The 24,972-nt window shown below is 45.4% G+C and overlaps 1 protein-coding gene across 3 annotated transcripts in view; it reads right to left on the bottom strand.

Moving 5' to 3' along the window:
• The window catches only part of raraa (retinoic acid receptor, alpha a), a 173,923-nt gene that overhangs the window by 125,951 nt on the left and 23,000 nt on the right, over positions 1-24,972 (bottom strand). For 2 of the 3 annotated variants that reach the window (XM_050060885.1, XM_050060887.1), the window contains exon 2: positions 24,181-24,250. The exons of the other annotated variant lie outside the window; for it this stretch is intronic. The gene's annotated coding sequence lies outside the window, so the exon portion shown is untranslated. The remainder of the gene's footprint in view (positions 1-24,180; positions 24,251-24,972) is intronic. 3 annotated transcript variants of the gene reach the window in all.

Here is a 24,972-nt window from a genome sequence, read left to right as displayed (position 1 = left end):
TGTGTGTGTGTGTGTGTGCGTGTGGTGGCAGCCCCTCAGCCATCCAGCTATCATCTCCCGCCAGACAGGCCCCACCAAGCCATCCCAGCTGGATAATGAGATCCATTATGATTTACGTGCCAAGAGGACAGCCAGACAGAACAAAGACATGTACACACACACACACACACACACACACACACAATAGTGTACATGTCAGTGTGTGTGTGTGCGTGTCTCTTACTGTATGTGCTGATGTGAGCTGCCACTGCTTCACATTTCACTTTTTTCCATCAGTTTTTTCTATGTGTGTGTGTGTGTGTGTTAGCTACATTAGTTGCCTGTAGGGCATCCTGCAGTGGGCCCTCTTTCTGTTTGCAACTCGAGAACTCAGACCATTTCTCTCTCTCCACCTCCTTCTCTCACTCACACACTCTTTCTTTCCACCTCTCTCACCTGAAAAAAAGGCGAGAAAAAGTCCCAAGTACAGCAAGATCAGTCTGTCTCTACCTTTCTCTCTCCCTCCATCTCCCTCACACACACACACACACACACACACACACAGACACACGCGCGCACGCACACACACACACACACACACACTGCCCCAGGGCCTTGAAGACAGAGAGTGAAAGGTAAAGATTACAACTATGTGCTGCATCAAGAAAAGGAGACCACACAACCTCACCCTGATTGATCAGCACCTCTGCAGCACAGTGGAGCTAGCCAGGGATTTGTTCCAAGGTATTTATGTGTGTGTGTGTGTGTGTGTGTGTGTGTGTGTGTCTGCATGTGTGTGTGTGCAAGTATGTGCTGGGATTTGTTAGTGGAGAGCCGAAGTAGCTGTCAAACACATTTTGGAAGAGGAGTTGGCTATTGCTTAATTTCAGTTTTTGGGGAATGGGGGTGGGGACGACATGTCAGCTGAGGAAAGAAAAATCAAATCTGCTTCTGCAGATGAAAATTTGAAACACGTCATTTGAATTATTCCAAGGAAAGAGACTGTGTTGACTCACGACTGTTTTATATCAAACACAAGCAAACTGGACATGTAGGACTGCGACTAATAGTTGTTTTTGTATTGATCGATTATAAGTCACAAAACAAAAGTAGCAAAAATGCATGCCCAAATGTCTGAGAGTTCAATGGTTTACAACGGTTATTATGGGTATCTTGTCCTTTGCAACAATGCATTCAGCACACAAACCTACAGCAAAGAAAGCTGCCATTGTGAAAAGGGCGCACGCTCAAGCAAAATACAAATAAACATTAAATGCACATTCAATTTGCAAAATCTTTCACAGTTTCTATTTCCTTGTCTCCTTAAAACTCTCTGTCACACACACACACAGAGCAGCCCTGCCCACTCTCTCTGAGTCAAGGCACAGAAAACAATGACGGGATTCTCTGCTGTTCCTGCTTTATGAAGTATTCAAGTGACGCCAGCTCAATTAGAGGCCTAAATGCCAAGATCCAGACTGGGGAGAGATGAAGAGACGAACAGAGATGAAGAGAGATTGAAAGAGAAACACAGAGAGAGAGGGACAATGAGGACACTAGACGGAGGCAGGGAGGAGGAGAGAGGAGACAAGTGGGCTATAATGACGAGATGGGGATGATGGACTGCACGAAGATCCCCTAAAGGAACTGGGTAATGACAAAAAAGAACAGGTGGATAGGGAAAATGGGCGATGAGATGCAAAAGCAAGAGAAAGACAGATAAACACGGAGGTACAAGAACGGTAGATTCAGCAGGAAACAGAGACAAACAAGCAGAGACAGAGAGACTAATGTCAGCCAGAGACACAACCGGGACTATCGTGACCTCGTTGATCCGCCTGCCATCGCTCTGCCTTTGTACACATACACAAAACACATAAACACACACACACACACACAATCCTCTGTGGTATGTATTTCCATCATCAAATGTGATCAGCGCTACTGTCCGCCAGCCAACATTCACTCAACCGTGATAACCCCGGTGGGAAGGTGCACACACACACACACACACACACACACACACACATACACACAGGGTGAGCACACTGTCATCAGCCTAGGTAGCGGAGAAGGATCTGACATGCCCGGTTAAATTAAAAGGTCAAATAAATTAAATAAACATCAAAGTGAATGAGCCCTCCGACGAACGGAGCAGTGGCTCAGAGGCTGAGCTCTGGGGGCTTGTCTCGGAGAAAATGAGGAGCGCAATAATCATGTATTATTTAATTTAAAGGATAATTCTGGTTTATTACAACTTGGGTTTCATAGTTTTGGCTGCTATTTCTATGGGTAATAATAACATTGTACTCACCAAGTTAATTGCCGGGATCTGGGAATGCGGCCACGTTGCTACAAAGTCAGACGAGGAAAAAAAAAACACGAGCAGTCGGATGATTATAAAGCTTTAAAACAAACCTCAAGGTTTGCCAAATGTATTTGGAAGTGAAATAAAAGACAAATGGTAAAATTAACACCCAAACTGTCCCATAATGGTCTTAACAACAATAATTTGACCGCTAGTTGCAGCAATGTCACCATATTCCTATGTCTCTACAACTAATTTGGTGATACAGTGTTATCATAACTGACAGAAAGAATGAAAATAAGACTGTAGATGTAACAAAAAGAAAGTTATCTTTAATTTACCTGTAAAGTAATGGCCAAAATACATGGGGCATGGACACAATGTGAAGCAGGGTTATTTACCTGCTACACAAACTCCAAGTGATCATGCAGTTGGTTATGCAGGGTTTGCAAACACATGCTATAATAACTAGTACTGAAATAATTAACTGTATTGTTTTAACAACAGGATGCAATGATTTGATTTATTTTAATGTGAAAATTAAAAACACACACACAAGGTTTCTCCGCTGCTTCACATTGCCTCTGGTACAATGAGGTATTCATTTCCTTTTTAAATAGATTGCAATTGTTTTTGATTCAGTTCTGTGTAATTTTTACTGCCCCGTAAAAAATAGACTTAAGCAGCGCAATGCCCATGCGGGTGCGTGAAACATCTCTGGTCAAGGTACGTGTCCACGGGGACATTCGTGGATGCAAGGGATCTACTGCTTCCCAGCACTGGATGCTTGATGGGCGTGCCACTGCCACCATGGACTGTCTGCACCAAGAATTCAACCAGACCAGCATGATGGTTCGTTTGGACGCTTTCTCTTAATTTACGAAAACAGTTCACTGACAAAGGTTAGCTTAAAAGATTTTCAATAGTTGAGTTTCCACCAAATTAGTGCAGAGATGTAGGTGGCGAGCCAAGCTGGAGGCTCGTTACTGGCACAAAGTCGCCTTGGTTTAACTTTACGCAAATGAGGAGCGGATGCTACGTCTCTCAAAATGCAACGCTGCGCTACCAAAATGCTTTCCATGGTGCTCACATAGACAATGAATGGGAAGCATGGACTTGACAGACTCGTACAATCAGTATAATAGCTTCAGTTGGTTATAATAAATCCGCTCTGGTGCTAGCATGCTGCAGCAAATGTGCCACGCTGCATCCCTGCCCCATGTATTTAGGCTGTCCCTTTAAGAGTAAAGGTTTTTTGATCAGAGCTTTTCTACAGTAACGACAGTTGGCACAAACAAGACATTTCTTTATCAGATCGAGGTTCCTTGAAACAAATATTCTCAAATGGGGCTTTTGGCCTTAAATGTATCTGCCCTGGAGTCCTTGACATGGAAAAAATAAGCCTGACTTTTGTAATGCCTGTGTTGATTTAATGTCACAGTGACACACTGTAACAAAGTACAGTGAATTCCATGTGATGGGGCTTTTATCCAAAGAGTCTGTTTGTAGTACGGGTGGGCCCTGCTGCAGCTGAGCCTCTTACCAAGCAGATACTATCACCATTATTCTCTCGATTTTTTTTTGTGGTTGCAATAAAATTCCCATCAGTGCAGACAAAGTGTTCATCTTCTCCATGGTTAGCCACTCGCTGGACTATTTCGACTTCTAAGTTGGTATGTGTGTAGTCTGTGTGGGAGCTGAACCCACAACCCCACTGTTGTGGCACATCCCACGCTCCGTCCCACTCTGCAATCACCACCAGCGTCACAACCCAAAACACATGCCGTAACCAAAATAATTCCCTCTAATTGAGCACCAACAAAACAACATTGTGCCTCAGATCTCACTTTGACAAAAACCTAACGTCAATATTTCTCCAACAAACCAAACTCGGGTGAGCCGCCCCCACCCATGCTCTCTCCGCATCTCAATCCTCCTTAACAAAACAGCTCTTCGCTCACTGTGGTGCCAACCCTAATCACTTCCCTCAGCACCAGGTGGTTCTCATTGACTGGGGCCCAGCTCCTCCGCTCGGCAAGACGCTTCGCCAGAGGAAATTGGCTCGTCTACACACATTTATTGCTCATGAGCTCTATCGAACGGAGTCATGCGGACCCTCCAACGCTGGCGTTGGCCTTTGTTCAGGCCGGCCTGGTCTGCTGTGCAGAAACAGCTGCTGCAGCGTGCGCCGCACCATCCAAAGAAACAATTAGAAACACCCTTTTCCTATTACTCCCCACCATTAACCGCCATTGTGCGGAATTAGTGGCAGTCTATGGAATAAGTGGATTCTAATTCATGCCCTCTTTTCATGGGCCGCGGCTACTGCTGCAGTGGCTTTCCTCTGCTAATGAAGAGGATGAAAGAGAAGTGTTAATCAAACTGAGCATCTCATCTGTGGTAATAAGGAGCAGAGAAGAGGCCTTGCAGTGGCTCCCTCGTGTGTGTATGTAGGCATGTGTGTGCGTGTGTGTGTGTGTGTGTGTGGATGTGGAAGTGACTTTGTATGTATCCGTTTCCCTGCTATTCTGTTACTGAATTAAAGGCTCAGTAAACTGATCGCCGGTTAAACAAAAAATAAATAAAAAAGCAAAGCAGGAAATAATGTATGTGCCCGGGCCTTGTGTTCTAATTGCTTAGCCTCAGCCCATAGGGATGCATAGCCCACTATGGGCCAATCCCTCTCCGCTAGCAGCCTTTCATCCCTCCCAGGCTCCCTTGTCTTGGACCACAGTGCTAACCAGCAGGGTCTGATTAGATTTAAATGTCAAGAGAGATAGGACAATACAGTTATCTTCCAAATTATGGCCCATTAAAGGGCCTAAGCAGTGCGCCTCCCTCCTCAACTAACTAATCACCAACCAGATTCATCATCTCACAGACTGGGGCATAATTTGGGGGGTTGTGGTTTCCCGTGCTTCTCTCTGTCTGTGCATGTGTGTGTGTGTGTGTGTGTGTGTGTGTGTGTGTGTGTGTGTGTGTGTGTGTGTGTGTGTGTTTCACACCACGTGCAAGGGCATCCAGGAGTGTCTGTAATGTATGATCAGTGTGTGTGCATGCTGTGTGTGTGTTGCTCCGGAGGGAGCTGGTTCAGCGCCCCAGGCCAGTGTCCCATTAAAGAGAAAGAGAGAGACAGTGTGTGTGAGTGTGTGTGTGTGTGTGTGAGAGAGAGAAAGAGGAGAGGGGCTCCTCATTTAGACAGCAGGAGTGGCAGGCTGTGTTCCACCTGCAGCCAACCAACAGACAGACAGACAGACAGTCAGACAGACAGTGGGACATGGACTTGGAGGCGTCCCATCTGCCTCCTCCTAATTCACCTGCTGTCCTCAGGGTGTCATAGGGAGCCACACGCCAAAATAATGGCGTCTCCATCGTCTGGTGGTGTGTTATTTTACTTTTTTTTTCTCCTGCTTCTGTCTCATATTTCATCCTTCATTCTTACTTCCATCAGACACATGCTTTACGGTCTTTGTTCTTTAACTCATTCTTCCTCGCTAACCTCCACTCATTTCTCTATAAGGTAGCCTATCGTTGATATAGCATGCATTACAGTTTTCATCCCATCACCGTAGAGGTGAGATAGTGGTGGTGGAGGTGGTGGGTGGGGGGGGCGGTGTTATGGAGGAATGAGGAAACTGGAAATGTAGGACTCATATCTCAAGGTGGTTTCCTTCATATCCTCGTCTCTCTTGGCTGCGTCCCCTCTTCCTGCATCTCCGTTTCCTGCCCTTCCCACCTTTCAGTATTCATCTTCTCCATGTTGAGTACTCTCNACACACACACACACACACACACACACACACACACACACTCCTCCATCATGGAGCTACTTATACTGGGCTCTGACTTCATACCTCTGTTGGCGATTTATGCACAGGAGCCTGGGTGATGTGCATTAGGTCCCCCGCCGTACGGCAACGGCATTATGGATCGCACTATAAATAGCTGCCGTGCGTCCTGTAAAAGCTTTTCATTACATAGAGATATCGTTTGATCAATAAAAGCCCTGCGCTAAATCTAATTACCAAAACGAGCAGGGATAAAAATATATATATATATATATATATATATATATATATATATATATATATGTATTATCAAGATGATCAGGCAGGCAGAGGCAGCCAGTGTTTGGACAAAGAGGTTCAAGAGGACTCTTTCCAAAATAAATAGCTCATTCTAAGTACAAGGTACAAGAGCTAATTGGGATGTGGGGAGTATGAGAAAGAAAAGATGGTGGGTTGAATGGGGAGGCGGAGTGGTTGATGGATAATAGAGGAAGGAAAGCACACTGTGTTTAAAGATAGACGCTCTGGATAATGTGCATACACAGAGGCAGGAGCGTTTGAAGGAACTTTATGCGAGGTCCAGGGACACAGGAAAAAACAAACAACAAAAACTTTTTTCCATACACACAAATGTACAGCAGAGGGACAAACATACATTGTGTTACCACTGGGCCCCAGCCGAAGCTCAACGGGAGCCACTGGTTTGTGCCAGGCACACAGCAGACCTTCATATGAGGTGCAGCTGTAGGAAGACTGGGGAGGAAAAACTAGAAAGAAAGGGGGGAGTGAAAAGGACAGCGAGAGAGAGAGAACAGGAGGAGCCCAGGGTGTCATTTCTCTCTCTGTCAGCTCCCTGCCTCCCCCATCCTCCCTCCCTCGCCGCCCCCCCATCACCCCCTGAGATGTGGATGCTTCGCGGGGACAATTACCGACTGACACTTCATCATGGGCCGCGCGACAGGCGCTGACGGCCCTCGTCCAAACAAATGATGCTGGGGTCGAGGTTGCGGGCCTGCCTCCGAGTCTGCCTGCCTGTAGCCCCGCTGTACGGCCCTGCAGTGCATTAGCAAGCCGCGCGCGCACGCACGCACACACACACACACACACACACACAGAAAAAAAAGCTACATTAAAAGAGACTCCTCTCAACCAACCACCTCCTTCCTTTAAGAAAAACACATTTATCAGCAGTGGGGGGATGGTGGGTGAGGCGGGAAGAGGGGGGGGCCTTCAATAGAAGCATGGAGGGTGGGTGGGGGCGCTACAGTACTGTCAAACCCCATCCCCCTTAGGTAAAGAGAGAGCTCTTCATCTTTGTGAGGCAACTAGGACTCACACACACACACACCAAAATACTCCCTAACCCTCCATACGTACAACTAATCAGATAATGGGGTTAAACAGCGGCTTAAAAAAGCCAACGAGGCAAAAAAGCGAGCAATCAGCACGTTGACACCAGCGTGCATCAATTAACCCTGTGTCTTTGTGGAGCACAGATAACACCCTGACCCCCCCTTCACAAGCACAACGATCAACTCACTCCTTTGCCTTGGGTTGAGTGTGGCTAAGTTTAGATTCATAAAGTAGGTCAATTGCTAATAGTCAAAAAAGGGGGCAGCATATAGTGTTTAAGTAGAAACCATTAAAAAAAAAGGAAAGAAAGGCATGTGGAGGACCTGCTGGTAGCGGTCCCTCAGCTGAGAGTCTGAACCTGCAAATTAATAAACGCCGCCTGTGATCTCAGCCCAGGGAGGCCGCTGAACAACAATTGAGACAGACATCAAACGCTTGACTAACACTGAAACAACACTTTGTAAAAAAGCTTGCCAGTCTCTGAACACACTCACCGCTGTGCATGTAGGACGGAGAGGAGGAGAGAGAGAAGAAAGAGAGACGGAGACAGCATAAACAATGAAACATTTATCAAAGCGAGGGGTACGGCATCTTCTGGGCTGCGCGGGCAGACTGCTAATGCAGGTGGCATTATTGTTGTTGTGCTATCCTGAGCTGCCACTGCTATGGCAGCCAATAATCTGCTACACTTCAGGTTGGTGAAGACTCAAAAGCAACCTGTTCCCTGTTGACACCATACTTTGTGGATGTCCTCTGCTATCCCCAAGGAACTCGCCTTTTTTTTTATCTTTTCTCATTGTTATGCGATTCTCTCTGTGTTTATTATCACATTCTTCTCATTCATACTCCTGATGTTCTCCCTATTGGCAGCCCCCCTTGATAAATGTGTTTATGGCATCTTTCACGTCTAAAAACCCAATGCACAAGCCGCTGTCTAAGATAAATAAAAGGGGAGCTGAGAGGGGTGGGGGTGTGGGGTGGGGGGGTAAAAATGAAGGGCAGGAGAGAAAAAATACAAAGCGTGAGCCATACGTCATGTTGGAAAGGCCCTTGAGAACGCTTTCAATCTTTCCGTCAATATTCAGCGTGCAGGCCTGTATACGCCATCATTAAAAAGGGGACGCTTCCCTGTTTATTTATCATAAGGACACATGGCTGACAGCTTCCTGTAAACAAGTCGTGTGTTTATATACGTGCGCGTACATTCACTGTAGCTTTCGCAACACACACTGCAGCGTCTCTCTGTCCGTTATCTGCTAAAATGGATGGCTGTTGCTCAGTAATGTGGAGACCAAGTGATGGAGTTGGCCGGCGTGCTCTCTGATAATGGCTGTTAGAGCTCATCGCTGTATACAGAGATTGAGGTTGTTTAACACACGGGGAAAAATGTTTTTTTTTTCCATGTTGACTGGTGGAGAGAGGACTGTAAAGGGCTAAATGCATGAGCATGAGGTGAGTGTAAAAATGAGGTGGCGTTTAGTTTTTCAAGATGTTTTCCACGCTTAATCACCTGCGAGATAGCTAATGTTTGAATGGTGAATGAATCACTCGCATGACGTGACCTTGTAAGGAAAAGGTTACGTGCAAAGTGAAGATAAGCCAAGAGCTCGTGACAAACGAAAGGGCGGGATTTTTTTTCTCCCTGATGCTTCAACTACTTCTTTCCCTCCTGTACAGTTTTCTTCACTCAGCTTGTTTAAACTGTCAAAAGCTACTCTAAAAGAGTTGGCAACTAAATTTTTCAAAGTGAGAAAGAGCTCCACATTTACAGTAGGGCTGACCTGAACGCTTCGATCACTGCCACGGTAATCGACACCCAAACCAGTGTTTAAATGGTTAATTTTTTAAAATCTAAATTCAATTATGTATGTGTGTGTATATACTATATACCTGCTTCAACATTAAATACTATTAGTCATTCTCAGACAATGACATTTACATGTAGTAATAGTTTTGTCTCACTCTCATCTAACATCAGTCACTAGCAGTCTAGCACTACTGAAACCGGGACAGTTTGACACACTCATGGCAGGCTTACAGACAAACTAGCAAGATGTCCAATAAGTCCAGTGTCTGGAACAGCTTAAAAAAATTGTGAACATGACTCCCAAAAAGTCGAGTGCTAGATACGCTAAAGGAAACTGGAATATCACAAATCTACAACGAGCTTGGAACATCATCTGAAAACTACTATCATTGCTTATGTTAGTGCAACCTGCATGCTAACAAAGTGGCTGTCACGTTATATAAGGTGCATCGACTGAAAACTGTATGTATTTAAAAACAGTCCGATCTTTGTCCCTGTCTCTCATCCCCCACGTCCCTCAAACTTTCAATTAAATGCAGATATCAATGCCCAAAAACTGATATCCGAGACAGCTCTAGTCTACAGTATACTCCTCCCTGTATGCGTCCACTGACTTCGTGGCCAACTCTGGCGCCAAAAGTTAGTCAGTCCACTCATAGAAAAGCTAAACAACTATTAGCCAACAGCTGGGTCCAGTCAGGCAGTCACTCAAGTCAGTCAATAGCACTGATAACTTCAAACTTGTTGGAGGAAATTCATTCCTAGTATGAACGAAGAGCAATGATAGCAGAAAGATCTGTGTAACTAGTCTTTCAGTCATTTGAAATCATTTTAATAAGGGACACTTAATTTGCTGTGGAGCATGATTATGCACATCAGGCTGTAAGTAAGAGCAGTTGACGTGTTTGTGTGTGTGCGTGTGTGTGTGTATCCAGGCCGACTGACCCACAGAGAAAGACAAATGGCTAAAGCAGGGGGCCGTGCTTGACATTTAGGTTTCGTGAGGTAATGGACGCTGACCTACTGGGGTCAAGCCTGCCAGCGAGGCAGCAGAGGGGCCCATTCCTGCACACGGCCCCATCCCTGTAACCAGACACTAGCATAACAGCGGTGGACACGCACACACACACACACACACATAATCACTCAATAAGTCTGCGGAGAAGCAGACGGAGGGGCATTAGACATCCCACAGGTTGGCCCACATAGGTGGGGGTGTAACTGTAGAGAGGAGGCAGATGTTTGGTGTGTGGTTTTGACTGTCAGGTCTCGTGTTTGCACACATTTCTGACATTTCTGTTGATATTTTCTATACTGTGTAGGTGCACATCGATTCCTACAACCATGGCAACAGCACAGAGCAGGGAAGGCAGAGCAGTGCTCGCTGCTATTGTTAAGAGAGTGCCCTGTGTTCACCCACAACTCGGCAACAGGAGGCTACTTTATATACTGTTTGTGACAGCTTTGTGGTAATAATGGAGCCCAGGCCCCCGCTAGTGCAAGTGGCATGCTCAGTCAAGTGAGACTTTGCCTAAGAGAACACACATACACACACACACCAGGCAGCCTCCTTCATGCCTAATGAGACCACTGGGATAGTGGAGAGCAGGAGGCAGGGAGAGGGAGATGAGCAGAGAGAGGAGAGAGAGGATAGGAAATAAAGGAAAAGGAGTGGAACAGCGATAGCAAGAAGAAGACAAATACACGGTGAGAGTGAGAGAGGCAAGCAGACCAACTGCTCCAACTTTCAAGGTTTGGGATTGGAGGAAGGGGAGAGGGGATGGAGGGGGGGGGGAGTGGGAGTACAGGAGTGATGACCTGGATTGCTGCCAAAGAAGCGAGAGGAAGATGAGGGGGTGTCAGAAAAAGAGCAATGAGAGTGTGTGAGAGAGAGAAAAAGAAAGAGAGAGAGGGAGTTGAGGTACACTGCTAGGCTTAGCAGCGGGTGGTTATGCAATGTACACAACACAGGAGTGCAGGGGGGGGATCAAAGACATGGGGTGCATACATAACTAAATCTGACACCGTGGTGCAACAAGAGACGATGAGCAGGGAGAGAAGAAAAAAAAAACTAAAATATAAAGAGAACAGACACTCCCTGGGGATGGGAGAAAAAGTACATTGGGTACTGGGTACACATCATTTTTGAGTAACAATGGAGGAGGAAGGTAATGACAGAAAAAACAAAAAAATAAATAAATATAGATAAAAATATAGACATGCCAAAACTGCTCTACCTCTGCCTCTGGCGCTACAGCATCATCTGCTCATCCAGGCAGGTGCACATTGCAGGGTGGGGTGTGGGCGGGTAAGTGAGTAAATAACTCGTAGTCCAAAATGGGAAAAGGCTTAAATGTCCGGTGACGAGGAATACGGACAGACAGGCACAGCTGAGCCTTTGGTTTTGCTTCCAGGGAAAGCGGAGCATGAATTATTAACAGGCGCTCGGTCTAATGAAGTGAAGATGAGCCACTTGGCTCTGTGCTCATCTGAGCAGACAACCATGCTTGTTTGGACTACAGTGCTCAGGCCCCACAGCAGGTTACAGTGTCAACAAGTGACATGTCACCTATGCCGCTGTCATGAACATCGCTCTGGTTATTTCAGAAAACACTGTAGTACCGGGCTGTGTTAAATCTTTGAGTCACTGCACACCAGATTTCAGTGTGCCGCTTTATGAATAAAAGAGAACTAGGAAAAAAACAGGGAAATGTGTTGCACACTTAAACACATTTTACCCATCAGCAGAGACTCAGCTGACTCGCTGACCACAAGTTTATTGCACATGGAGCTGGAGCGTGGGACACAAGTTTTCTCCTTTTTCCTGATGTTCTTTATGGCACCGGGAAGGAAACTTAAGTACCATGGTACAGTCCGAACATCACGTGCAGAGCTGGAAAGGGAAAGTTTAAAAAATGCACTTCCTGGACTGTGAGACGCCTGCCGGAAATGCAGCTCCCTTTCTTTAAAAAGCAGAACACACCCACCTCAGTCCCAGTCGCCCTGCCTATTGTGAATGCACTTTCTCATCCACATTCTGAAATTACGCCAATCTATGTCAAACGTTCAGGGATTTCGACTACAGGAGACTGTGTTTTTCTGTATTGTTTTCTCCTCCCCACAATTACACTACTATAACTCACTAATATTATGTAAATATTGCAACACAATGCACTGACATGTCTCAGGTCTGTCTGAGCATCTCACTCATCTTGAATTCCATAAAGCCTGATGTGTATGGCTTTATTCAAGGGGCCAGAGGCACATCTACTCTTTCTCACTCACTGAGAAATTCTGAATCTCTGCCCCGCCTACCACTGCTGATTGCCGTAGGTTACACTTTCCGAAGTCCCCAGCACTGGTATGGCGCTACTAGTGCTAGGTTGACCATTGAAAGAGAAGTGCACATTAAGATGGCTAGCATTAGCCATAAATAAAACATCGGAGAGATTAAGCCATATATGTATGCCTTATGCTGTCTTCACACTGGGAACGACAACGCAACAGTGTCCCCATCTACATTATTGCAGAGTCACTGTGTAAGTGCTGCGACATATTTACCTCACCACAAGCTTTTATGTTTCTGCTTCTTGTCTTCTTGCAACAATGCACCTCCACTAAACATCGTCTAAAGTTTGTATTTGGTCAAAAAAACATTTTCACCCCATCACCCATCACCCCATTGCATCCCTATGTCACTGCAATGCACAGAAAGCTAGCGTATCATCAGCCAACTACGCTAATAACGCAGCTAAATACAGTTTGTAGCTTCATGCCCCTAGCCTCCATTGGAAATGACTTGTAGCTTGTTGCCGTGTCCCTCGTAACGTGAACACACCATCAGTCAGACTCGGACTCAGATGAGGAGTCTGTTGTGCACCAAAATCGGCAAGCAGCAGACGCTTCAGAATTAAAGGTTAGTTAGCATCTTTTATCTGTCTATGTGGTTTGTTCGCTTGTTAGCTTGTAGGCTAACTGGCAGTGGCTGACACAGCATTAATGTTTGTGAAACGTACAATAATATCTGCTACGATGGGGTCTGCGCTGGAGGTTTCAGATTTCTTAGCCGGTGCTGTTCCCCCGTCGATATGTATTTCCTGTATTAGACAGCAACTGGCTTTCACATTAGAGACGTAACCAATCTAGCTTGCTCGAATGTTTGAATCTCAACTTTCAAGGAAGAGGAATGTGAAAACATCTCTCTAGGAACAAAATTTGCACAGTATACTGATAGTTAAGGTCAGACATTTTAGGGCACATAAACAGAAGAAAAACATGTTTTCGAATGCAGGGGGTCTTTGACTGGCACTTCTCTGCTAGGACTCCCTACAAATCCAGACCAGTGATGGGGCAGAGGACAGGAGGAGAATATTTTTTTGTTATTATAGCAGTGTTGCTCCAGGGCTACAGTCACTGCTTGGTTGCTCTCTGCCTGCCTTCTCTTCCGGCAGCCCACATGCCACCGCTAATCCCTCATACACCCAGAGGAAGGCTTCGGGATCATCCCGTGTGTGTGAGCTGGGAGAGACGGGAAGCTGGCAGGCACATATTGTCTGGGTGAGACGCAGTGGATGACTGCAACAAACTCGTCAGGAGAGCTCCATCCTTCCTCTGGGTGTGCACAGTTTCTCAAAGTGCCGGCGGTGTTGCTGTTGGACGGTGGCCTTGCTGACCAGCTAGACTCCTCCTGGATCTCTCAGCCTCCAAAACAACACTCCGATCCCTGTATGATTTGGCCAACACACTGCAGGTTGGGTGGTGGCACTGTTTATGTAACAAAAGCAGTTTGAGAGGGGAAAGTTTCCATTTGAGTTCAAGAACTGATGATGTTATGAGTCAATTGACAAAATGTTATTGGCCACTTTGTAATAATTACAATGTTTGTTCTTTAATTATCAGAGGTCAGACGAAGTCACTGTGTCCTAAGTCAAGTCCAAAGTTCTAAAATTTGAATTTCAAGTTCTTAACAAGTGTACCACATGTAATGCCATCTTAACAAGAGTAATAATATAATCAATTTACAAAAAAAAATCATCCTGAATGCTTTTTAAAACATGTATCCATTTTGAAAAACAGGTTTGTTGATGCAGGACAACCACCGCTCCACCCAGCTTAGTCTTGGCAAGGTGCTGGAAACATCAGTAAGTCCAAACTGGTAGAAAAGATTTCCACACAATTACATCTGTGCAGTGTTTCACTTTACTGTTGAGCTTTCAGTCTATTTTCTTTCTATCAGACCTTCACTAGAGCATACATCAAGAAACAGGTTTGTTAAAAACAAATGTGACTGCATTTTGCAACCACTTTTGGAGTTGGTGCGAGTATATTTTTTACAACTACTCGCTCATGTGCGACCCGAAAATTTGCAGGCTTTTTTTTTTTCATGTCTAAAACGAGGGGGCGAGTCCACCAGTGTAGGCTAAAGTGTATGACAGGAGGAAAGTCGTGAGTGAGTGATCAGTTAACTGTGAGGATCATGTAAGTAGTGTGACATATTTACTGTCATCACGTAAAGAGACGGAAAGTGGCTGATAGGCAGCCCTCGACTGTTTTACTCATTACCGTGGAAACATTAAACTATCACTGCTGTCATATTTACATACGTCAGATAAGTTGATGAATGGTGTCTACTCATCTGTTCCTGCAGATAACAAGATATGAATCCCATGTATAGCCTTTTTGTGACTTAACAGAAATGTATTAATACATCTCTATATAACATTCAGACTACACATGTTCAAAAACACAAATGTTTGTGAATAAGAACAGGATTATAACTCGACAAGTTGGGTATTACTGACACTAGAAGATCTTCTTTTGACAGCCTATTGCCTAGTTTATGATACAGTTAAAAGCATTTTGTGTAAGACCATTCTTCTTTAAGAATGATATTGTATGTTTTTGCATGTTGTATGTGTGAAAGTCATTGGTGTTAAAGTCAAGTTGCAAGTCTTTCATGATTTTATCAAGACAAGTCTAACGTCATTAAATTTGTGACTTGTCTCTGACTGACTGTCCACACCTCTGTTGATCACTTACTGGTAATAAATACAAGTGTTAAGATGCATCAGACCCTAAAGGCGTATAGCGTCATATTACTGATAGCTCCCACTGCAGAGCAAAAAGACATTATAAGGGACAGTTCACCACTTCTAATCTCATACAATACATTCAACAATATATTCTGTCTATATGGGCTTGTAGTTAGAGGAAGGGAGTTGCCTCTAAATTGAACTAGAGTGGAATGGTTCAGTAGGTTAGCACCATATAGCATAAGTGAACACATAATTGTTATTAACCAATATACCTTCTGGGCAATAATTCCTGAGAGGACACTGTTTACCTTAGGAAGCGAACGCAGCCAATTAACTGCACACAAACATAAATAGACAAAGGCGCACAAACAAGGGAGTGTGCGGTGATAAAGTATGACATGAGTGGCCAGCCCTGCCATTATGAAGACAATTGACAATAAAGCTCTCAGTGAAGTCACAGGAATAATATGCTCCGTTATCATTCAATAAGGCAATTCTCTTTTCGATGGCACTGTACTCATTCCTGAGGAGCCTGCAGGCGAGGAACAATACTCAGGTGTTGAAATGTCTCTCCACTACATTAAAATCAGTAAATATGTGCAACTGCGCACCACGGGAGGTGAAGCTAAGCCCGAGCAGAAGGATAACTTCATACTTTAATGAACACATAGTGGCTAGCATGGTGCAACTAAATCTTAGTTACGGCCACACCCTGAGCGTATCGGCCCGTATTACACACAACTCCCTCACCGTTCCTCCTTTTCCTTTTGCTGCACTTTTTCCAGAGCAGGAAGGACCCTATATCACTGTATATAATACATCAGCGACTACTGTCGTTAATTTCTTCTCTCTTTCCCATTCTCCCTCTCTCTCCTCAGGGGTTCCCAGTGGCTGTCCGGAGCACATGTGTTTTGGTTTACCTAGAGCGGAGCCCTATCTGAGCCCGGGCTGAGAGCAGACTGCGGGCTTTGTCTGTGGCACCATTAATCAACTGTCCTTTAACAAAAACAGAAAACCAGATGAGAGACAAAGGGAAGAGACGTGGGGGGTGGGCCCTTATTTAGGTAGAAAAAAAAGACGAGGGTAAGAAGGAAGAGAGCACAGAGAGAGAGAGAAGGGGGGATGCTTGACCCAGATCCAGGCCTTTAATAAATCAAGCAGCAACAATAACAAGCAAAGTTTTCATGTGGCTTGACTGATTAATCAGGCTTTTTTTTTTTGACATGGGAGGCGAGGGAGTCTTTTCTTCTTTTTCTGTCTTGTCTCTCTTGTGGGAGACTGCAGAGAGTCTTTTTTATGTTGGGTGTTTATGTCTTTATGCTGCAAGGTTTCAGACACGGAGGGCCTGCATCGTTCACGGTTTAATGAGAGTGAGACCTTCACTTGATGGTGCGACGGGACAGTTTCGCCGAAGGTTTCCAGCGACATTAATGGGAAAACGGGACGGTTGTCGAAAAGAATTGGACACACACATTGCAAAGACGTATACAGGTTGAATGAAGGTGCAGGCATACAGACACAGGTTTCTTTTCCAAAATATGAACGAGCGCTGTTTTACACACATGCACACACCGCACACACTATCTAACACAGCGAGCCACAGGATGTGAAGCAGCCCTCTGAGACTCTTTGCGAGGTGCCGATCGATGGGCATTGAGTGTGGACAAGGAGGCCTCAGGATCGATAGGGGGCCATTACAGAGATGTGCCTACTGGGACCCGGGAGAGGAGGTGTAGGGGAGGGTGGATACATCTGGGCCCTTGATGCTGTCTCCTTTACCTCATTTGTGGGAGGTTTTACTCCTCGTGAGTGCTAGGACACACATACACATAACAGAAACGTGGACATGTGCGTGTATTAAGAAGAGCACTGCACAATGAGTTAAATGGAGAACATCATGTACTGTACGTGCACTTGCTCGCTCTCACACGCACACACACACCAGCTAATGGCATCCCAAGAGACCCGCTACCACCCCACGAGTGCTCATCCTTGTCTACTTCTCTCAATCTCCCATTTTCAGTGTCCTCGTCTACTATCTACTTGTGAGGGAAGATTCTTTCTGCCTCTCCAACTCACTTTCAGGGCCATCTTCTCCTCTATTTCCCCCTCCTCTTTATTCAACTGTCTCTTTCTCTCCTCGCACTGCAGTGTCACCACAGCTGCCTGTGCTGCGCTCTGTCAGTGGATCCTAAGACTTTCTGTCATCCCCTGCTCGTCCTCCACTCCTCCGCGGCTCACAGAGAGTGAACTGACTGTCCTACTCTCTCTCTCACATAGACACGCACACACACACACACACACACACTGACAGCATTGGTATTTCCACAAAATGTCTGGCAGTGACATAATCCCCGACCACATTGTGTTTTACATGTTCTTAGGGCGTCTGAGATGATTTTACATAAAGGTTTACTGGTGGCCCAGTGCTGCATAGCTGAAATTACTTGTGGGAAGGGGCTACGTTCATGTAGGTGTAATTTTAGGATATGAACACAGCTATGATGTCCTGTATTAAGTTTGAAGGAGTTATACAAATGTGTTCCACTCACAAAAAAACACTGCAAGGGCCAGGACACATGCCACGTCTTTTCCCACCAGGAAAGCATGAGGTCAGGCACTGAGTGCTACGATTGTGTCTATTCCGTGCCAACTTTTAAAGGCACGGAGGCATGTAACATCTGAAGTTGCTAAGCGACCATAACCAGCACCGTATCATAGCCCGCTTACCTTTCCAGGTATTGTTTTTTAAGCATGTATTAGACCTAAAATGTCGTCCATGGGACTGACGTAAAGCTCTGGGTAGTCCTGCACTAAGATATCTAATGGCTGTGATTGGTCGTTCCTCGTCACATGACATGCAGTGCACATTATTGCGTTCCTAAGTTGTACTTTGTTTATCTCAAGGTGCAGCTGTCTTGCCCTGAAAAACAGTTGCTTGGGAATGCAGCATCACTCTCGCTCTTAAACACACCTTCCACACATTTACACTGAAAACAATGGGTTTGAGGGTGCAAAAAAACATGGCATGTGTACAGGGCCTAAGGATGCATTTACTCCCAAAGTACTAGCTATGACAAACTAAATACACTACCAATATCTAAAGATAGAAAATCCAGTCTGTTCAAGTGCTCTACTTAATAACTACTCCAAACTCATGCAGGTGCTGATCACATGGAAGTCGATAGATGAGCCAGTCAGGCAGACGACTGAAACCAATGAGGCAGACTGTGAGCTGGCTCTTGCATCCATCACCCTTCCAGGAAAAAAAAGTGAAAAAGAGATTTACTATTCACCACATTTAATCCTTGTAGGAATGGGAGCGGGAGAGGAGAAGGGTCTCCTCCTCCTCCTGCTCGCCATCGCCCTCTTTTCTGCGGCCCCGTCTCCACCAGCACCACCATTAAAGGATGGTTGAAAATAGTGCATTTGGATGATGTTGTGGAGACGAAGGACTATTAAAAGTCAGGCAAATGCTTTTACCAGTGCTTATGAAATTGCATGGAGGTGCCATGTCGGCTCCTGCAAGTGCTGTCCAAGAAACCCTTCTGTGGCTGATCAAAAAGAACGTGCGTGTGCGCACACACACATCGTACACACACTCAGTTTCTGGGCTCAGCTAGCAGTCCCCATTGGTTTGGAAGGCCATAGCAGGCTATAACAACTACAGCCTGGCCGGCCTGTTAGTAGTGGGCCCTCTGTTTCAGCAATCTGGGTTCTCTTTGCCTTTGGACAGCGACCAGGTCAAGCTGCACAATACACCACTGTGTTTGGAGAGTGAGAGAGAAAGAGGAGGAGAAAGAGAAAACTGCAGGCGTCTCTCTGCGCACACATACATACATAAATAAGAATGTGTGTGCAAACATGTATGTTTGAACATGTTTTGGTTGTAGGAATACTGCACGTGTGTGTCAGCATGTGCATGTGTGTGTTTAAAGACCTACCATACCCTCTCTCTCTTCCATACTGGAGAGAGGCCTCCCTCCCACCTCCCAAGCCTCCATCGTTACATCATCATCGCTACATCTTTTTGCTACCTCAGCGCAAACAACCATTTTGGGACCCCTTGCAGCAGTTGCTCTCCCCCTCAAGGCAGTGTTTGAATGGCATTGTTGGAAACCTCCAAGAGGTCAGTGCACCAGAAGTAACACACATCACTGTCAGCCTAGAACAATGCAGTGGAAAGCAAACGTGTCAGCCTATGCAACTGTGACGGCTACACGGAAAACAGACTGCAGATACAGAGCGGGCCTGTGCCGCTTTAAGGAGCGCAGGCGGCACCTGTCCCTTTAAGATCTATTTCTCACAGCTTGTGGGTGCTGGGCTGAGCGGGCTAGCCTGAGCCGAGCCGAGCTGCGCTGTGCATGTATGGTAACAGGGGGGAACCGCGCCGCCCAGCCTGCCAGCCCACCACAGGGAATTTGTTTATGTTTCCTCGCTGCCAAGTTCCTGTCAGGAGGCGCCCCAAAGAGGAACTGCAGACTACTCAGTACTGTTAGCTACGCCCTCTCGCCTAGAGTGGCTGGGGTTTTTATGCATACAGTATCGGGTGGTGCTTTGTAGCAACACTTAAATCCAGGGAGGTCTCTTCATCAATTTCAGCACTCACGCACACACACACTCTATACTTCAAGCACTCACTCTGTTGTTCCATAACCTGCTTTGAGAGCATCTAACTTTATAGAACAAGTTCTAACAGAAAGCTTAATTTATGACCCCCCAAACAGATTAACACCAATTTACTCAAAACACAGTGCATAAAACGGCACAAAGGCATAGTTTCATTAAAGCAACACTTTACGAGTGGCACTTTGTTATGCTGCGGATTATGGGTATTGTAAAAACTGAGCACCACCACATAAAAACACAGTAAACAGGATTGGTAAACTCATGGGCATTAAGTCAAGTACTTGTGGGGAAAAGAGCTAAATCTAAATTACTCTCCCACTAATGCGAAAGAACGAAGCATGCTGGCTTCCACCAACACACAAACATTTCCTCCAATCATGACAAAAATACGATCCATTACCGCCAGTGAAACAATGACTGCATCAATTTTTGCACATGAATACAATGCCTCAGCCTGGCATATACATGCTATTTCTTGAGTACCCGCTGCATATGAGCAGCCCTTCTGTCAAGCAAGGTCAGCAAGTGCGTTCTCCATCTTGAGTGCTGTGGCCACCCGCAAGTTTGTCTCTTTGCAAGAAGGAAAGAGTTGCAGTTACGTCAAGGACGCGAGTCGTTATTCCTCATACCATGCATGTGCGATGTTCAGTCAGTGTGTGCGGTAGGAGATAGAGAGATGTGCGTATGTGTGAGTGAGCGGAGGAAGGAGAGGTCAGACAAGGCCACACAAAGGGGCGTGGGACCCAGGATAGTGAGACAGAGGAAGAGATGGAGAGAGAAAAAGGGGAAGAACAAAAGATGGAAGCGTGGATGGAAAGATGGAGGCTGGGGTTGCGGGGGGAGACAGGGTGAAAGCAAAAAAACAGGAAGCCATTTATGTCAGCTTGGATGGCGGGACCACTCCCTGTCACGTGCTGGCACATTTCACTGTTCTGTGACTGTACAGCCAGAAACTCCCCGTTTACACAGGCAATGAAAGGTAAACCAATGGCTGATTGGATGAATGCACAGGGGAAAGGCACTGGCTGCGTTTGTCTGAATGACATTCATGCTGTCTCGTCAAACTTCTCCATTTTTTTTAGCTGTGGGTGGAGTGCACACGCACGAGTGAAAAGTTAAATCAATTGAGCATCAGGACTGGCGGCACACTTCCTGCTATTCTGCTGATAGTGAGGAAGTAAGATGCCGCATAATATCTTGCTATTCAAATGCCTTACAATAAATGAGCTCAGCAGCACAAAATACCAACTGAGTTTGAAGAAGTAAACTCAACCATGACTCCCCAGATTTGGGGCTTTGTGTAAATCGACTTGGTTAAAGGGGACCTATTGTGCTCATTCTGAGATTCCTAATATATTTTGGGTTTCTACTAGAACATGCTTTCATGCTTTAATGTTCAAAAAGCACCTTATTTTCCTCATACTGTCTCTGCTGGGACACCTGTATTCACCCTCTGTCTGAAACGCTCTGTTTTAGCACCTGTCTCTTTAACCCCCCCTCCTAAGAAAGGCCAGTCTGCTCTGATCGGTCAATGTCTTGGTCTTTCACATTGAGGCGCCTGCACCGCCATTGCAGCCAGGGAATTACTGTAACAGAGTATAGCTGCACTTTCTACCATGAAAATAACAACCATAAAAGCTTTTAAACAGAATCAGACATGTTCCAGCAGGAATATGATCCAAAATAAGGAGATATTAGCAGCATTGGCAAACAAGATTACATGTTTCCCTGGCATTAGCATGTAGCTACATGTAGCAGTTTACTTGCAGCTGGCGAATGACTGTGAAATATCACCAATAACACCTTCTCAACACAACAGGACATGTTCCAACAGGAATATGATCCAGCATTTAGAGATATTAACAATATTGGCAGCCAAGTTTACACGTTTCCCTGATGCTACATGTAGCAGTGTAGGCTACATGATGTAAACATTTGCAGTAGCGTACCTGGAGCAGATAATGGTTTAAAGAAATTGGTCATAATCTGACGTCAGCTTGTCGCTAAAGTAGAAAACCCCGCTGGAAACAGCATTCAGGCCAGTCTAAATTCTAACGTTCTTGCTAACAGGGGTTACTTTTACATACGTTAGTCTCATTATTTGAAACTTTGGCCATGTTTACTATGAACACTGTAACATTATATACGAGAGAAAATAAGGAAAAACATAATAGGTTAATTTCATTGGAGGGTTGAAGTATTGGAAAGCCCCAGTATGCATCACAATCGCACTACTACACTTAATCACAATGGAGGAACAAAATAATGCCTGAGAGCCATTAGAGCTCCAAACAAACTGGCACAGCCACATAAGAAAGGCAGTTTTAATCTAACATGAGGAACTCTAAAAGAAAAAAAAAATACAAAAGCTGCTGTAGGATGGTGGCAAGACACGAAAAAGACAGTCTGGCTAAACAACAAAGGTGTCGAGTGCTGATTATTCAACCCTGTCCAGCTCCGAGGGAGAATAAGAGGTGCCATTACATGGGAACAACTGTGCATAAACAACACATTTGAACTTCCCTGAAGTTTTACATGTGTGAAGTGGAGTTTAAAAAAAAACACAACGCTGAGAAAAAACACAGGAGTCCCACTCTAGACAGAGGGAGAGGCAGCGGGCTCGGCAGCCACCACCGACCTACCGCACACAGAGTGTGAATCATTAAAGGCATGTGTTCCACATCAACTGCCGGGGCCGCTTCCCAACCCACGAATGAGACTGGATCTAAATTATGACGGAGAAGGGGGGGTTAAATACCGCTTCACGTGGAGATGAAAACCCCAAACCTGCTAACTCAGAGAGTGAGAGAAACTGGAAAATGACTGCATACAAGTACTGGGTGTACCTTCTGCCAGTTCACAAAACAAAACAGCAATAACCAATGAAGCAGCTAATGGAATAATTAAATGATTTCCAAAAACAGCGATATGTCATCATGAACAGATGAAGTGTATACAGTTTTATGCCCTCTAAACAACTCAAAGGAGAGCCAAACTGAATCGAAAACTGACCTACTTTACTTCCTGCATGTTTTTCTGGCTGCCTCTGCCAATTTCTAACCTCACAAAAGCTACGACGACACAGTGGGATAACTTTCCCCAAGAAAACAAATCAAAAGGAGAGAGAGGAACTCAGAGCCGAATGCATATAAGACCTAAGTGCCAGCTTTAGTCTTGTCCATCAGGCCAGCCCTATGCCAAACTGGTTGCTAACAGAAGAGTGTCTGCCAGACCACTTGTCATCCCCAGTTACGACACATGGACGTCCTCTGTGGGTGTGAATATGTGTTTGTGTGCAAAAAACACACACCCTCTCTCATGTGGGCATCCAATGAAGGCGGCGATTTGTAGAGGGAGTCTGCATTCTTCTGGGTATTGGCTGGCATCTCGGTACGCATACCATTCTATTTGCTTTATGCCTCCGAGACTGGCATGGGGGAGGTGTTCGTCTAGGGGGAACAGATCACCTTTCCCAGGAGTCAGGAGGGGACAGGAGAGGACAGGACAAGACATGACAGGGCAGGACATGAGAGGAAAACAGTTTGTACAGGCAGGAGAAAGCCAAATAGGACAGGACAGCACAATCTATGCCACAGTCCCGGGGACCTGATGCTATGATTGGCTGAGAGGACTTGACCAACCTTTTTCAGCTCCTTCCTGTCTGTCATCATTGTGGCAACATTCTGGCACGCACCATGAAATAGAACAGGAGGAAATGCCAGAATAAAAAAAAGGTACATAGCTATTCTTTCTGTTGCCACACTGTTTTGCAGCTGACACAAGGAAGATGAATCAGACCCAATAAATCAGTCTATATTCACAGAGTGATGATCCAAGTTCTTCAAGCCAGCTCCTAATGATGAATGGCTGTTTTTGTTTGGTCTTTGTCCCTTGAACATGACAGAGCAAATCTCCCCACTGCCAGCTCCAGCTCTGATGCAACAGACCCAGGATTAGACTTGATCCTACCACTGGCGGCACACAGGCCACAAGACAGAGTACCTCCTCTAAACAGTACAGAGTGTGTGTGTCTGCGTCTCCGCAGGTTTGAAAATACTTCAACTGTACATAAACAGTGACCTTTCACAACAGCAGCTGCGAAACAGTGAAAACGCAGACAAAATTCAATACGACCACAAAACCAACATGGCAGTCACATGATGAGGAACAATGCTATTGTATATAGAGAGCAAGATGGTGTTTGGTACCCACAGACACGAGTGTGGAGTGCACAGAAGTCCAATTACCCAGAGTTGACAGGAGCGACAAATTCGGGCTTACCCCAAAAACGTCAATCTCCCTGTCCTTGGCCAAGGAAATCTCCCCTTGAATCGATTGCAGCTCCTAAGCTCTGAGGAGAAAGGAAGAAAGAGAGAGAAAGAAAGATATTTGAAACCAAGAGCTTTGTGGTCCTTATCCACGTGCTGCAGACTCAGTGACTCCCTAGCCTTTCTGGCATAGAACTGCTTCACTACACGAAAACTCTTACACTCTTTTTCCTTCCTTCACTCTCATACTCCCTGTAATCTCCCCGCCCTTCTCCAATAGATTGGACTTTCTCACTCACTACATTTGTGCCCCAGACATCATGTGAAAAGTGGAGCAAAACAGTGCTTTTGTGGTGTGTGAATTACCTGGGGCCTAGGACGGCACAGTAGTGCTTATGGCTACAACTCAATTACAGCAATGTGAATCAGGTGGCGGCCTAGAAATCCCCTTAGCCTGATGCACAAATAGGGACACAGAGGCGCCTTCAGTGCCAAGATGGACACAAATCTAAAGTGGCATGTCATCTATTCATAGAAAGACAGCTAGAACTGCACTGTACGTGAATGAACGGCCGCCGCAGAGATGGATCTAGTGACGCTGGTTTGGAGCAAGTGTGTGAACAATGCTACGTTGTTTAGGCACGTTGCTAAAACATCAGAAGTGTTTACAGAATGTCTGGTTGCTAAATTGGAAGAGTCACATGGCACTTGGGTTATCTGATAAACCTGATAAACACCACCTTTGTGTGGCAGAAAGCGTGGAAAGCGTTTTGTAGGACTGGGTTCAAAGTGGAAACAGTTAACA

The sequence above is a fragment of the Epinephelus moara genome, chromosome 13 (assembly GCF_006386435.1).
Source record: "Epinephelus moara isolate mb chromosome 13, YSFRI_EMoa_1.0, whole genome shotgun sequence".
NCBI lineage: Eukaryota > Metazoa > Chordata > Actinopteri > Perciformes > Serranidae > Epinephelus > Epinephelus moara.
The sequence above is the reverse complement of the archived record's forward strand: the minus strand, read 5'-3'. Positions and strand labels throughout refer to the sequence as shown.